We start from the raw sequence: 14,007 nt of genomic DNA, 5'->3' as shown, positions 1-14,007 counted from the left end.
GGAGATGGTTCCAGAGTCTGGGGACCACCATTCCAGTACGTTTCTAAGCACATTTCAAAGTGTTGGTGCTGACCTTCAAAGCCCTAAACAGCCTCGGCCCAGTATACCTGAAGGAGCGTCTCCATCCCCATCGTTCAGCCCGGACACTGAGGTCCAGCTCCAAGGACCTTCTGGCGGTTCCCTCACTGTGAGAAGTGAGGTTACAGGGAACCAGGCAGAGGGCCTTCTTGGTTGTGGCGCCCACCCTGTGGAACGCCCTCCCAGCAGATGTCAAGGAAATAAACAACTATCTGTCTTTTAGAAGAAATCTGAAGGCAGCCCTGTTTAGGGAAGTTTTTAATGTTTCATGTTTTATTGTGTTTTTAGTATTCTGTTGGGAGCCACCCAGAGTGTCTGGGGAAACCCAGCCAGATGGGCAGGGTATAAATAATAAATTTATTATTATTATTAAGAAGAGCATCATGTTGGGATCACATTTAAGTCTAGTTATAAAGCTTTATGGCTATGCATCAAGGTATGCAAATGTGGATCTGCCCTTCCTCACATGGGATATAACGCTTGATGGGACATAACGACAAGCATAACTTGTGAACAGTGATGAACTGCTGTGGGAAAATATTCTGAAGTGATAATTAAAGCACCCAAAAATGCACTCTTGTTTGGGCCTTGAACTTCAGAGGGTTCAGCACCAGGAATTGTGTACTACAAAACATTGCTGTTGTTAATCAAATTCGGAAGTGTTTCCTTGATCTACCCAACCATCTTCTGTTACATAGTGAGAAAATACAAATTTGAATCATAGCCAATGAATACAGAACCCCATTTCTCATCTCAAATGCCAGTGTTCCCAAATGTTCTCATTCATTCATTCAAAGTTCAAATGTTCTGAAACCAGATTATCCTCTGAATTTGGACTGTTGTATCAAAAAGAAAAAGAAGGCAAGTTTCTCCAAAGGGATACTGAACTGAAACCTGACAGAATTGGAGATTAAATTTACCAAACATATGAAACATTGCAAATTATTGGTACATTGATTTTATTGTCGACAAATATAACATGATGTGAGGTGTTATCGTGGAGAAACTGTGTGCCTGTTGAATTAATTAGACAGTGCACAGAAGTAGAATTTAAAGAGTCAGGAGAGCATTTCTCATCCTCTTTTCAATTGCTCACACTACAATGGAAAAAGAATAATTGCTCAGACAAAAACAATAAGAATTGCTGATGCACAGGAGAGAGGCATGGTGAACATCATCCCCTCCATCCCCCTCTTAAGTCCTTTATTCACCCAGCAGATAATTCCACTGAATTCAACATGGCTTACTTCTGAATGAAAACACATAGGATTGACTGTTAATAGTAAAACACTCCCCCCACCACAAGTCTAAATCACATTATTTTTTCAGGAGCTGACAATGTCTCTCTCCAAGGTCTCAAGCAGAAAGGCATTTTTTGTTTCATCTGTGTACTGGTTCTGGGGGTTGCTCGTGCGTAAATCGGCGCCACACCTGGCTGGGTTACCTGGGTGAACTCTTTCTGTCCGGACAGCCACTCACCCGTGGCTGTCTCAATCGCTGGCAGAATCCGTCAGTGGGCGTTTCTTGAACTTCTTCCAGCAAAGAAGCTCTTTGACGCCTAGTCTCCGCCTACTCTCCCTGCGCGGAAGCCTTCTGTGCAGGGAGGGTGTGGGCAGCGGAGGACCCGTGCTCTCCCCGCTGGTCTCTGGCGAGGAGTCATGGAGTCACCTCGCTGATTCCCCCATCTGCCCCCCTTCTCCACTGGTCCTACGCTGATTTCCTTCCCCATAAGATGGGCTGCTTCTCTCCCTCCTGGGATGCTCTCCGGAATCCCTCTGGAGCCCTCCCTCTCCCTCTGGCTCCAATGGCAGTTCCCTGACAATCTGGTATGTGATCTTCGTAACCAGAGATGGCAGGGACAGAACAATGACTGTACAAATTGACAGAATTTGCAAATATGACAGCCAAAATAAGGAATCAAGATTAAAAAAAGACAAAGCGCGAATGGGACAGTTTTGGGGAATATATTTTTTTAATGATACTAAAAATCAATTTACAAGTAGAGGTACAGTGGTACCTCAGGTTAAGTACTTAATTCGTTCCAGAGGTCCGTACTTAACCTGAAACTGTTCTTAACCTGAAGCACCACTTTACCTAATGGGGCCTCCCGCTGCTGCCGCGCTGCCAGAGCACAATTTCTGTTCTCATCCTGAAGCAAAGTTCTTAACCTGAAGCACTATTTCTGGGTTAGCGGAGTCTGTAACCTGAAGCGTATGTAACCTGAAGTGTATGTAACCCAAGGTATCACTGTATTCCTATGAACAACAGTTAAATACAATGAAGGATTAGAAGAGGAAAAGTAAAGTGGACTAATAAACTGATAAGCAGCAATGTTAGGTTTATCAATAATGCCATGGAAGGTCAGGTTGGGAAGTCTGCACAAAAATTATGTATGATGGTAAAGTATGATGTGTAGATAGAAAAATGGAAAATGCAGAAACAATTAAAAAAATAAATAACCTGGTACCTTCATGCAAACCATGTTCTCTACCACTACGTTATTACAATCTGAATAACATAACTCGCCGCCTATCCATTCTCTTCAGCCCCAATCCGTTCTCTTCAATCTTATGGACCAATCCATAACTGAGCTGTGTGGGAGAACACAGAAGAAAATAAAAAGTATTACAACGTGTGAACATCCTTCTGTTCAAAACATCAGTTTCCTGATTTCCGCTAGTGAATCTTCACTACAGGAAGCCAGCGTTTGTTTATTACTGCAACCCTGGTACAAAAGGGAGAGGTCGCTCAATATTTTTAGAGCAGCACTTATTGATTACACTCATGAAAAAATATAGCTGAAGGTGCATTTTGCCATATTACGTATCATTCCAGTGCTTGCTAAAACTGGATAAAATTGAGAGCTGAGGCATACTGTATATTGTTGTTGTGTGTTTCTGTAACTGAAGCTATTAGGGTTAGTTGCACTAAAGCAAAAAAGTATCAATAGACTGCCAGTGTGTTTTCGTGGGAACTAATTGTTAGATTACTTTCCTTAAGTGTTCTTAATGGCTACAAAATACCCCCCTCTCTACTAGCAAACGAAGCTGCAATCTAGGTGTCTGTGTGTGGAGACAGATGGCAGTTTCAGGCCCACAGACCGCAATTTCAGAGTGACCCAGAGATCTGAGTGTGAGCTGTTAAGCTATCGGCTATCTCCCTGGAGATCTACTGTGAGAGCAGTAGACTTTGGCTATCCCTTGATGTGTTTAAGCTGTGCCTCCACCTATGTTCAACTTCATATTTGCAAATAAACACAATAAATCTCCAGAGATCTCCTTGCAAAGGAAACTAAACAATGGTAAGTGCTGCAGTTTTGGAGCTTTTCACTGTTAGGAGAAGTCGGGTGAGCGTAAGAAAATAATTACCCTTCAAGGTCTAGGCAGGTCAATGGTTCTTTAAAAAAAATAAAATTAATTCCCCAATCCCCCACTTACAAATTTTTGCTGTAGATTGATTTTTTCTAAGTCACAAATGGCAAAAAGTTTTGGTTCAGGATACAAATTAATATTGCCATTTTCTCTCAATGGCAAAGTACGCATTGCGATCCTTTTTGCAAGTGAGTGAATCATGGAATCGGAGCTCACAGTATATTAGGATTAGTCACACAAGACCACTTTCAGAACATACTTCACTGCAAAATGACAAAATCACAGATGAGGTGTTAGAGAGGCTATTGGGAAAACAGTTGAGTGACCTAGCCAACCCCCTAACCCTATTCCTGGGGTCTCTTTCTGGTAGATTAACGGAAGCCAGAGGTAGTAGGAAAGACATTACCAGAAAAATTAGCTTTGAAACCAAGAATAAATGGTTTCACAAGGCAGCACTTGGATAGTCCTCTGTGCTGTTAGAGAAGCCAGATCAAAAAGAGCAACAGCTGCTGGTTCAATTACTTTTGGCCACATCTGACATTTATTGACTTTCAGCCAAGACTAGGCCACTGAGGAACATAACTTATATTGTTCTATTCAGGAAATGTTACAGGTAAATGAAAAGTGGCAGACTGGCTTTTATTTTGAGAGTCTGAGAGCCTTCTGTACAATTATTAACGGGCTCAGGCTTACTGCTTCAAACCATCAAGGAGAGCCAAAGGAAAGTAGAATTGCAGGGTGCATTCATTCTGCAGCTTCCTCTGCGACATCGGGAGTGAAGGTGTGTGTCCTTTTTTCCTATAGCAAAAATAAAACATTGACCTGAAAATCAATATGGCCCAATCAGAAAGGTAAGGAAACTCTGATTGCAGAAATTCAGAGTTGAGCTTGCAGGGAAGGTGGGATGTGTGAGGAAATACTAATCTCCACAGTTGACATGACAGAGCTTTATAAAGCGGTCCTTGACTAAATGGCAGAGGGATACTTCATATGTCATAGCAGGAACAACTAATGCGGACCCCCAACTTCCATCAGTCCCAAACAAGCATGGCCAATGGTCAGGGATTATGGGAATTGTAGTCCAACAACACCTGGAAGGCATTGCATTGGGTACCACTATGTTAGAGATGATGGGTAATATTCAACTAAGTCATACTCAGAGTTAGGCCCATTAAAATACATTGACTTAAGTTAGTCATGACCTACTTGAGTCCATTAATTTCAATGGGTTGTATCCAGCTAAGTTCCACTGAGTAAACCCATGGATATTAGTTGACCTATGTTGTTGTTGTTGTTTAGTTGTTTAGTCATGTCCGACTCTTCGTGACCCCATGGACCACAGCACGCCAGGCACTCCTATCTTCCACTGTCTCCCGTAGTTTGGTCAAACTCATGCTGGTAGCTTCGAGAACACTGTCCAACCATCTCGTCCTCTGTCGTCCCCTTCTCCTTGTGCCCTCCATCTTTCCCAACACCAGGGTATTTTCCAGGGAGTTTTCTCTTCTCATGAGGTGGTCAAAGTATTGGAGCCTCAGCTTCAAGATCTGTCCTTCCAGTGAACACTCAGGGCTGCTTTCCTTAAATATGGATAGGTTTGATCTTCTTGCAGTCCATGGGACTCTCAAGAGTCTCCTGCAGCACCATAATTCAAAAGCATAAATTCTTCGGCGATCAACCTTCTTTATGGTCCAGCTCTCACTTCCATACATCACTACTGGGAAAACCATAGCTTTAACTATACGGACCTTTGTTGGCAAGGTGATGTCTCTGCATGGGCATTTATTTCAAGGAGTCTACTGTAAATATGATGAGCATTGGATACAATCCAACTGGTCTGTTCTGAGTAGGACTCTTGTCAGTTAGTTAAAGGTAAAGGTAAAGGTACCCCTGCCCATACGGGCCAGTCTTGCCAGACTTTAGGGTTGTGCGCTCATCTCACTCTAGAGGCCGGGAGCCAGCGCTGTCCGCAGACACTTCTGGGTCACGTGGCCAGCGTGACAAGCTGCATCTGGCGAGCCAGCGCAGCATACGGAACGCCGTTTACCTTCCCGCTAGTAAGCGGTCCCTATTTATCTACTTGCACCCAGGGGTTGGCAGGCACTGGGACCGAGCGATGGGAGCGCACCCCGCTGCGGGGATTCGAACCGCCGACCTTTCAATCGGCAAATCCTGGGTGCTGAGGCTTTTACCCACAGCGCCACCCGCGTCCCGTGTCAGTTAGTTACAAATGCATATGTCTATGTGACAGACACCATCATGTTTCATGTGCTATGGAGTAGAGCTGGTAAAAGGCTCCACACAGGTGAACAATGAGTAGATAGAGGGAATGCTCAAGGTGTGCAGAGGGAATGCTCAAAAAGCTGGGCAGAGTGTGTGTGAATTAATACCATGGACAGGGAATGCAGAGATGCTGTTTACAATTACAAGTTAAAAAATAAAACATGAAGAAAATATCCAGCAGGCTCCCAGACTTTTCACACGGGGAGAGTTCAGGCCAGCATAAGCAAACAAAAGGTTATATTCCCCACTAAACATAGATGGATCAGCCTATTTCTGTCCCATTACATTTTTGCACGTACTCAATCACAGGTCCGTTCTACCCCATTTTTAACATTTTTTAAAAAGCATGAAAAGTTAGCATTTAAATTGTGCACATTTTTAATGCATTTGACACATTAAAAATACATTTTTGCAGATATTTTTTTCCTGTGGGGGATGCAGGGGTATGCATACCTCTAAACATTTTGTGAATCTAAGTTTGGCCTCATTGAGGGGCAGTATTTAAAAATGAGTAGGAAAATGAGAGTACCCCTAAACATTTTTTTTAGAAAAAAAGCACTGCATTTTTGTACTTTCCAATGCATTTCCCACCCACAAAACTAAAACAAAAAAACCATGCAGCTTTCCGATAAATGTGCGTTTTTGTACACATTTTTCAAACTGAAACTGCACCACAAAATTCCAGGAAGTGCGCACTCCAGTAACTGTGTTCTGATCTACATATTGGTCTAGCCCTGGAAAATTAAGCTGATTCACTTAAAACGTGTGTGGACTGAACAAATTTCTCTACCCCTCACCCTCTGTTTTAAAAACCATTTATGCTAGAAAGAGGCCTAATTGATTTTGCACTATACTGTAGAAGATACATTGCTTCTGTGTGCAAACTAGCTGACTCATTCCATTCATCAGAAGAGCCCTCTCATACGTGCAGTAGACAGGGACTGAAATCAATACCCCTAACTTAACTTAGCCATCGTGCTGAGTGGGCCCAAGTCATTAATAGCACGCGAGGGAGAAAGCAGCCTTTCTGTAGCATACATCCAGTCAGTCATCTTTGCAGCCTTTCCTCTTTCCTTAGGACAATGCAAAGACTGACTAACATATGAGCCTGGATAAAAATCTGAAGAGATTTAAAAATACTTCAACACTGCCTGGAGGTTGAACAAGCAGCCCAAAGCTATCCTTACTCCAAGGAAGCCTGTTCACTCTATAGCAATGATTGCCTGTGCATAGTACTTCAGAACTGCACACATTAGTGATGGAATTATGTGGGGAATTTCCCTAACTGGGAACCACTGATCTATTTTTTTTATAAGATATTTATTAAGATTTTTTAAAGTATAACAATAAAAATGAAAAAATAACAAAAATACAAAATAAAAATAGTTAAAAACACACAGATTTTCCACTGCTAGTTTTCCTTTAGCTTGTTTCCCAGACCTCCTCATACCTCCCTTTTTTGTATTCCACTTCAAATTGTTGGTTCAGCAAATCCTTACCATTAGATTTTTACCTGTTTATAACCCTTTTTTCATATTCTCTTAAAGCATTACAGCTGGAAACCACTTAATTTCTATCCAACATCATTCTAACATTCATTAATTTTACAATATTTCTGTAGATAGTCTTTAAATTTCTTCCAATCTTCTTCCACCGACTCTTCTCCCTGGTCTCGGATTCTGCCAGTCATTTCTGCCAATCCCATATAGTCCATCACCTTTGTCTGCCATTCTTCCAAAGTGGGTAGATCTTGTGTCTTCCAATACTTTGCAATAAGTATTCTTGCTGCTGTTGTAGCGTACATAAAAAAAGTTCTGTCCTTCTTTGACACCAATTGGCCGACAATGCCCAGAAGGAAGGCCTCTGGTTTTTTCAGAAAGGTATATTTAAATACCTTTTTCATTTCATTATAGATCATTTCCCAGAAAGCCTTGATCCTTGGGCACATCCACCAAAGGTGAAAGAATGTACCTTCAGTTTCTTTACATTTCCAACATTTATTATCGGGCAAATGATAGATTTTTGCAAGCTTGACTGGGGTCATGTACCACCTGTATATCATCTTCATAATATTCTCTCTTAAGGCATTGCATGCCGTAAACTTCATACCTGTGGTCCATAACTGTTGGGAACCACTGATCTAATCCAACCCTCTGCAATGCAGCTGTCCCATACAGGAATCAAACCTGCAACCTTGGTGTTATTAGCACCATGTTCTAACCAACTGAGCTATCCTTCTACATACTAATTTTTATTAAGTGTGTGATGTTATGACCTCAAATAGGTCACTAGCCAGGAACGTCATATTATAAGCACATACCTTTTTCAGAATGCCATTTGTGTTGCCAACTACCAGCAAATGAAAGCCTGTCAATACAAGGGAAAGGAAGAAAATGTGAATATTTTCCCTCAGATTTATCACTGCTCTCTCATATCTTTGATTGTAGGCAGGGCAGGGCAGGGAATTGGGATGGGGTTGGGTTGTGCAGGAAGAGGCATGGGCCAATGGTTGCTCCAGAAATCTCAAAACATCCAGTTGGAGTTCAATTTACAACATGATCTGTGCAGGATTTTACACCAGTACTGTCTATGCATGTCGGTCCATCCTTTAGGTTTCCTATACAGCCAAATCATGTCGCAACAATCACATATTTTGCAGGAGTACTCATTCAACAGTTCCAATCCACAAATAATAGCATTAGATGGGTACTCAAAGGGTGCAATCTACTACTGCTTCATTCTGCTTAAACTTTTGTGAACCTACAGTGTCTTTCTGCTTGAAGAACTTTGGAGTGCTCCCTGCCATCCTTCTGGAGAATTTTCCTGGAATCCAGGCAGAACTTGTGACAAAGCTGAGTTGGGTCTCAGCAATCTAGTTAGGAAGGCGGGAAACAATGATTGCCAAGGAAAAATACAGAACATGAACAGTAACAGTGGAGTCTGATCTTTTAAAAATGTGGCTCTAAAAACTTCCAGCTAAGTTATGTGGAAATTATCAATTCTTCACAGAGAACATGATCCTCTTCTCTGAAGGTTTAGTAATAAAATTATCTTCAATAAAGTGTGGGTATTTAAAATGCCTTCATATGTTCCAGAGAAGAGGGAAGATGTTATAGCACATTTAATTAGCCTTGCCCGGCAGTAAAATAAGTATGCCTAGGATTATGCAAAGTTATTAATATGTGAAATATAGAAACTAATTATGATGCTATCTTTTGGTGCCAGAATTCCATCAAGCATTAATTTCTATTTAAGCCCCTGTTTCCTATGGTAATCTTCCCCAGTTATATAAAACAGTAATAGATGCACAAAGTCTAGAGCACACAATTTAAAGTAAAATCAGCAACTTAGGAAGAAAGTATAATTTGGGGCATAAATGCAAATGCCATGGAAGACAAGAGGTGAATAGGACAGTACAGTAGCGTAACATCGGTGTGGGGGTGGGCACAGGGGTTTTCAACACCTGGTCCAGCCTCAATACAGCTGCATGCTTCTGTTGCTGGGCTGCATTGAAAAACATCCCACAAATGGGGAGCCAAAACAAAAAAAGCCCTGTTCTCCTTTTGCCACCCTCTGAACCTCTTATGGGGGAGGCACATGAAGATGGGCCTCAGATGATAATTGCAGGGTTTGGGTCGGTTCATATACAGTGGTACCTCGAGTTACATACTCTTCAGGTTACATACGCTTCAGGTTACAGACTCTGCTAACCCAGAAATAGTGTTTCAGGTTAAGAACTTTGCTTCCGGATGAGAACAGAAATCGTGCTCTGGCGGCATGGTGGCAGCAGGAGGCCCCATTAGCTAAAGTGGTGCTTCAGGTTAAGAACAGTTTCAGGTTAAGTACGGACCTCTTGAACGAATTAAGTACTTAACCAGAGGTACCCCTGTATAGGGAAAAGTGGTCCTTGAGAAATCACAGTTCTGCACTGTTTAAGGTTTTATAAGTCCAAACCAGCAGGTTGAAATGAGCCCAGAAAATAATTAGCAGCCCATGCAGGCAGGCCAGGATCTATGTAATCTGCTCCAATCGTCTTGCCCTGGCGACAGAGCTGTAGCTAGGTGATCTTGCGCCCCTGGCAGAACCATCCAGATTGCACCCCCTAGTCAGGGAAAATTACCTCTTCTTTCTGCCTCTCCTCCAAACCCCCCCCCCCCCAATTCAATTCACCCTCTATTTAAAATCTTTTCTTATGAGGCAATAACCAATGTATTTTTATTTATAGACATATTTATGGACCTATTTTTAGCTGATTTTGTGCCAGCCCTTGCCTGCACGCCTGGCAGGGGCCCACCTCACCATCCTCTAGCTACGGCCCTGCCTGACGAGCAACCTGGCCATGAAATTCTGCACCAGCTGAAGTTTCCAAACCATCTTTAGAGGCAGCCCTATGTATAATACATTGCAGTAATCTAACCTAGAGGTTACTAGAGTATACCTGTCCAGATAGGGTGGAAGGCACTCTGAGCCACTGATGCTACCTGAGACTCAAGTGACAGCGAATGATTCAGAAGTATCCCCAAGCTACATACCTGCTCCTTCAGAGGGAGTGTAACCCCATCAAGAATAGACAGCTTCCCATCCACTGGGTCTAGGGAACTGCCCACCAATAGAGTCTTAGTCGTATTTGGATTGAGCTTCAGTTTCTTGGCTCTCATCCAGTCCATTAGGCAAGAAAGAGTCCAGCACATCCTCTGCCACACTTGCAGATGTAAGGAAGTAGAGCTGTGTGTTATCAACATATTGCTGACAGTGTACTCCAAAATTCTGGATAACCCCACTCAGCGGTTTTACATACATACAGATATAGTTACAGTGGTACCTGGAAGAATGGCAGATGCAAGTAATGGACTATATGGAAATGGCGGAAATGACTGGCAGAATCCGAGATCAGGGAGAAGAGTTGGTGGAAGAAGATTGGAGGAAATTTAAAATTTATCTACAGAAACATTGTAAAATTTTTGAATGTTGATGACATTGAAATGAATTGAAGGGGTTCTAGCAACAAGGTTAAAAATAAGATTGGATTGATAAATAGATAAGTTAATTGGATATGAATTTGCTGAATCAATTTTCAAAAGGGATACAAAAAAGGGAGATGTGAGGAAGTCAGGAAAATAAGTGAATCAAAGATGAGAATTTAAAAAGAGGGATTTTTGTTTTTTGCTTTTTTGTCTCTTCTTTTTTTTCTTTTTTATAAGTTAAATGTCTGAAACTCTTTTTTGTATTTCGTAATTTTATATTTTTGTGTATGTGTTTTTTTCGTTTTTTATGTTTATTCATAAAACCTAATAAAATATTATTTAAAAAAAAATACAGTGGTACCTGGGTTCTTGAATGTAATCCATTCCAGAAGACCATTCGAGTTCCGAACCATTCGAAAACTGAAAACTCAATCCTCAATATGGAAGCTGCGTGGCATGTTTGACTTCCGAGGCATGTACAAAAACAGAAGCATTTATTTCTGGGTTTACGGCATTCGAAAACCAAAATGTTCATCAACGGAGATGTTCGAAAACCGAGGTACCACTGTACTGTATATATAAAATTTTGTACGCATTTTTTCTAATATAAACATTTTCTGCAAGTACCCTTTCCCAATATAATGCGTTTCTGTCTGTTCTTTTCAATAATATATGCCTCTTCATGCATATATTTCTCCCAATATATGCATGTTAGCAGTATTTTTAAACAGAGAACTGCCAATCAAATCCCGCCCCCCGAATCCCTATCTACAGCCAGAACTTTGCTAATGAGTCCAATAAGCTGGACTTGTGCAGCCCAGCGAGAGTTCAACTACTCATCGAGCGCTGAAAGAGTATATTAATAGCTAGTGCTAGCGTAAGAAATTGTGCAGCGAGCAACTCATATATAAGACGTAGATCATTTGACCTTTGGAGCCATCTGCACGGAAGAGTGAGAAGGCATCGAGCGAGGATGAACTCCAGCTGTCACTGGTGTTATCATGACTGTTCCCTCTTGTTAATGTAGCTTTTGGCCAGGCCTAGCTAGTAATGTAATCTCTTGTTATATTAAAGACTCGTTCTGTTCCTTTCTTTCTGGGGAGTTAGTGAGAGGTGTTCCAAAGCAACAACTAGCAAATGAAACCTTTCCTTACATGTATAAAAAAGGTTTCATGTTGCTAATTTTTCTAAATGGTATTTTACAGTCTCCTGGGGAGTAACATGGCAGGTAGACAAGAGCCACATCCAGCAAAGTCAGAGCACATCCACTGAAACCATAGAAAAACAGAATTACAGATTCCAAAAGTCCCAAAGTGCAATGCAGTCACTTTCGTTTGTCGCATCTAACCTGCAGGTATTGGGCGTTATACAAATTTGATAAATAATAATAATAATAATCTATTGATTGCAACCCATGTTGTTTGGAACCTGTTTAACTTTCCTCTCTTTACCCAGATTTCCCCCTTTTTAAGATACAGATGGACCTGACATCCTTCCCTGCACAATATAATTGATATATTATTTTAAATGGGGTTTTCTTGTTATGTGCTTTGAGCCTGAGATGGTGGTGGAAGGGGGTTTCTAAATACTCTAAATAAAATAAGTATGTTCCAGCTCAGGTGAACCCACTAATATTTTCCTTTGGTACAAGTGCTGTTGACATCAGCACAGCTCATGTGTGCCAACCAGTTCTTAGGGTCCTCCACCTAAAGATTGGTTGTGCATCTACAAACCTCAGCATTATCCCAAGTCTGCTGAATCTCTCGTGTGTATGGAGTAGTTCTGGCTACTTAAACATGAGCATGGGAAACCTTGATTTGGTATCAGAAGGAATGGCCATGATTATTACTCTTGCCAAAGGTAACGTACTGTACTGTAGTTCTAGCTTCACTGGAGAGAAATTTAGGCAGTGTTCAAAAGAACCATTGTTCTAAGCACATTTTGCGAAGGGAATTTTATTAGCATGAGCAGTTTCTGAGCTCTGGTGACACTGTACTGAATCTTCTGTCAACTTACATCAAAGAGATGTATGCACAAGAAGACCAAGGTGAATTCTACCTCCTCTTCTGTGTGACCCAATTTAACATGTATATTTTCTGCTTTCATCTTTGTGTGTACAGCCCTTTGGACAACTGGAAAGGAAAATATCAAACTCAGTGGCGTAGCGTGGGTTGTCAGCACCCGGGGCAAGGCAAGTAATTTGCGCCCCCTAACCCGTGGATTTGCGCCCCCTACCCCTACCCTTAACCCTAACCCCCAGATGTTGCGCCCGGTGCGGCCGGCCCCCCCTGCACCCCCCACGCTACGCCACTGATCAACCTGCAGGCTGAAAATATAAATATTGTTTAGATGCACCAGAATATTTGAAGACATGAGTTCTGGACAGGTCAATCCTATTGTCTTACTTCTACTACCTCAGCAAGGCTAATGATGGCAAAAACTTTGTCCAGATCCTAGCAGCAGCAGCAGCAAAAAGCCCAGTAATTGTAGTGAGAAAAAACACACCAACAAGCAACCTTAACGAACAATACTCGCCACTCCCATGGAAACTCTAGGAACTCCACCCACCAATCACAATGTTGCTCACTGTCAGTGCCCTCTATTACCCATGCTAAGGTGACACCAATCAACACACCGGGTTGCTATGGTGCCTTCATGGAATCCATCCCGCCCTTTTGTTTACCTCAGTACATTAAATAGGAGGTTCCTATCTCCTAATTGTTAGACTTAGGCTACGTAGGCCTGCAGTTTCATGGTCGATTTAACCTGAGTCTGGGGACTCTGCACCTACTACAGTGGTACCTTGGTTTATGAACTTAATCTGTTCCGGAAGTCTGTTCTTAAACCAAAGAAAAGCCACCAAAATTCTCCACCTCCTTCTCTGACAAATCTACTTGATGGCTGGATATATAGATGCTGAACTACTGGGAGATATAGGGACAGGTCTGATTTGCACTAAACTGGTCATCATGTGGACAACCCCCAAGTTACATGTTCATAAATCAGAAGCTACAGTTTGTAGTCTACAGTCATGGACATCGTGCTATGCTAGGCTTGCCCACACTGTTGCTCATGCAACTGTTGGAACATTTTACACATCACAGTAGCTCCTTTGCTTTTGATGATACCACTTTGTCTAAGCGTTTCCTTCCGATATTTCATTGAGAAAGCTTTTTTCCATAGTTGTACTGGGCAGCCAACGGAGAGATCGCAGCACGTTAGCAGGGCTGATGATCTTCCCTTTTCCCCCTTCTTCTTTAAGAAACAGGATCTATTACATAGTGAGAAAAGGACAAGATCATCAAGAAGTAGCA

At 41.9% G+C, this 14,007-nt stretch overlaps 1 long non-coding RNA gene across 1 annotated transcript; it reads right to left on the bottom strand.

Annotated features, from left to right (window-relative positions):
- Positions 1 to 2,086: 2,086 nt before the first annotated feature.
- Positions 2,087 to 8,112, bottom strand: LOC310827026. The gene is made up of 3 exons (XR_014556146.1): positions 8,050 to 8,112; positions 4,143 to 4,247; positions 2,087 to 2,669 (listed from the first exon to the last, which is right to left on the bottom strand). It is a non-coding gene; the product is annotated as an uncharacterized lncRNA (long non-coding RNA).
- Positions 8,113 to 14,007: the final 5,895 nt, after the last annotated feature.

This window comes from Podarcis gaigeae, assembly GCF_964106915.1.
Source record: "Podarcis gaigeae genome assembly, chromosome: 11".
Taxonomy (NCBI): Eukaryota; Metazoa; Chordata; class Lepidosauria; order Squamata; family Lacertidae; genus Podarcis; species Podarcis gaigeae.
Note: the sequence above shows the minus strand (reverse complement) of the source record. Positions and strands in the feature narration are given on the sequence as shown.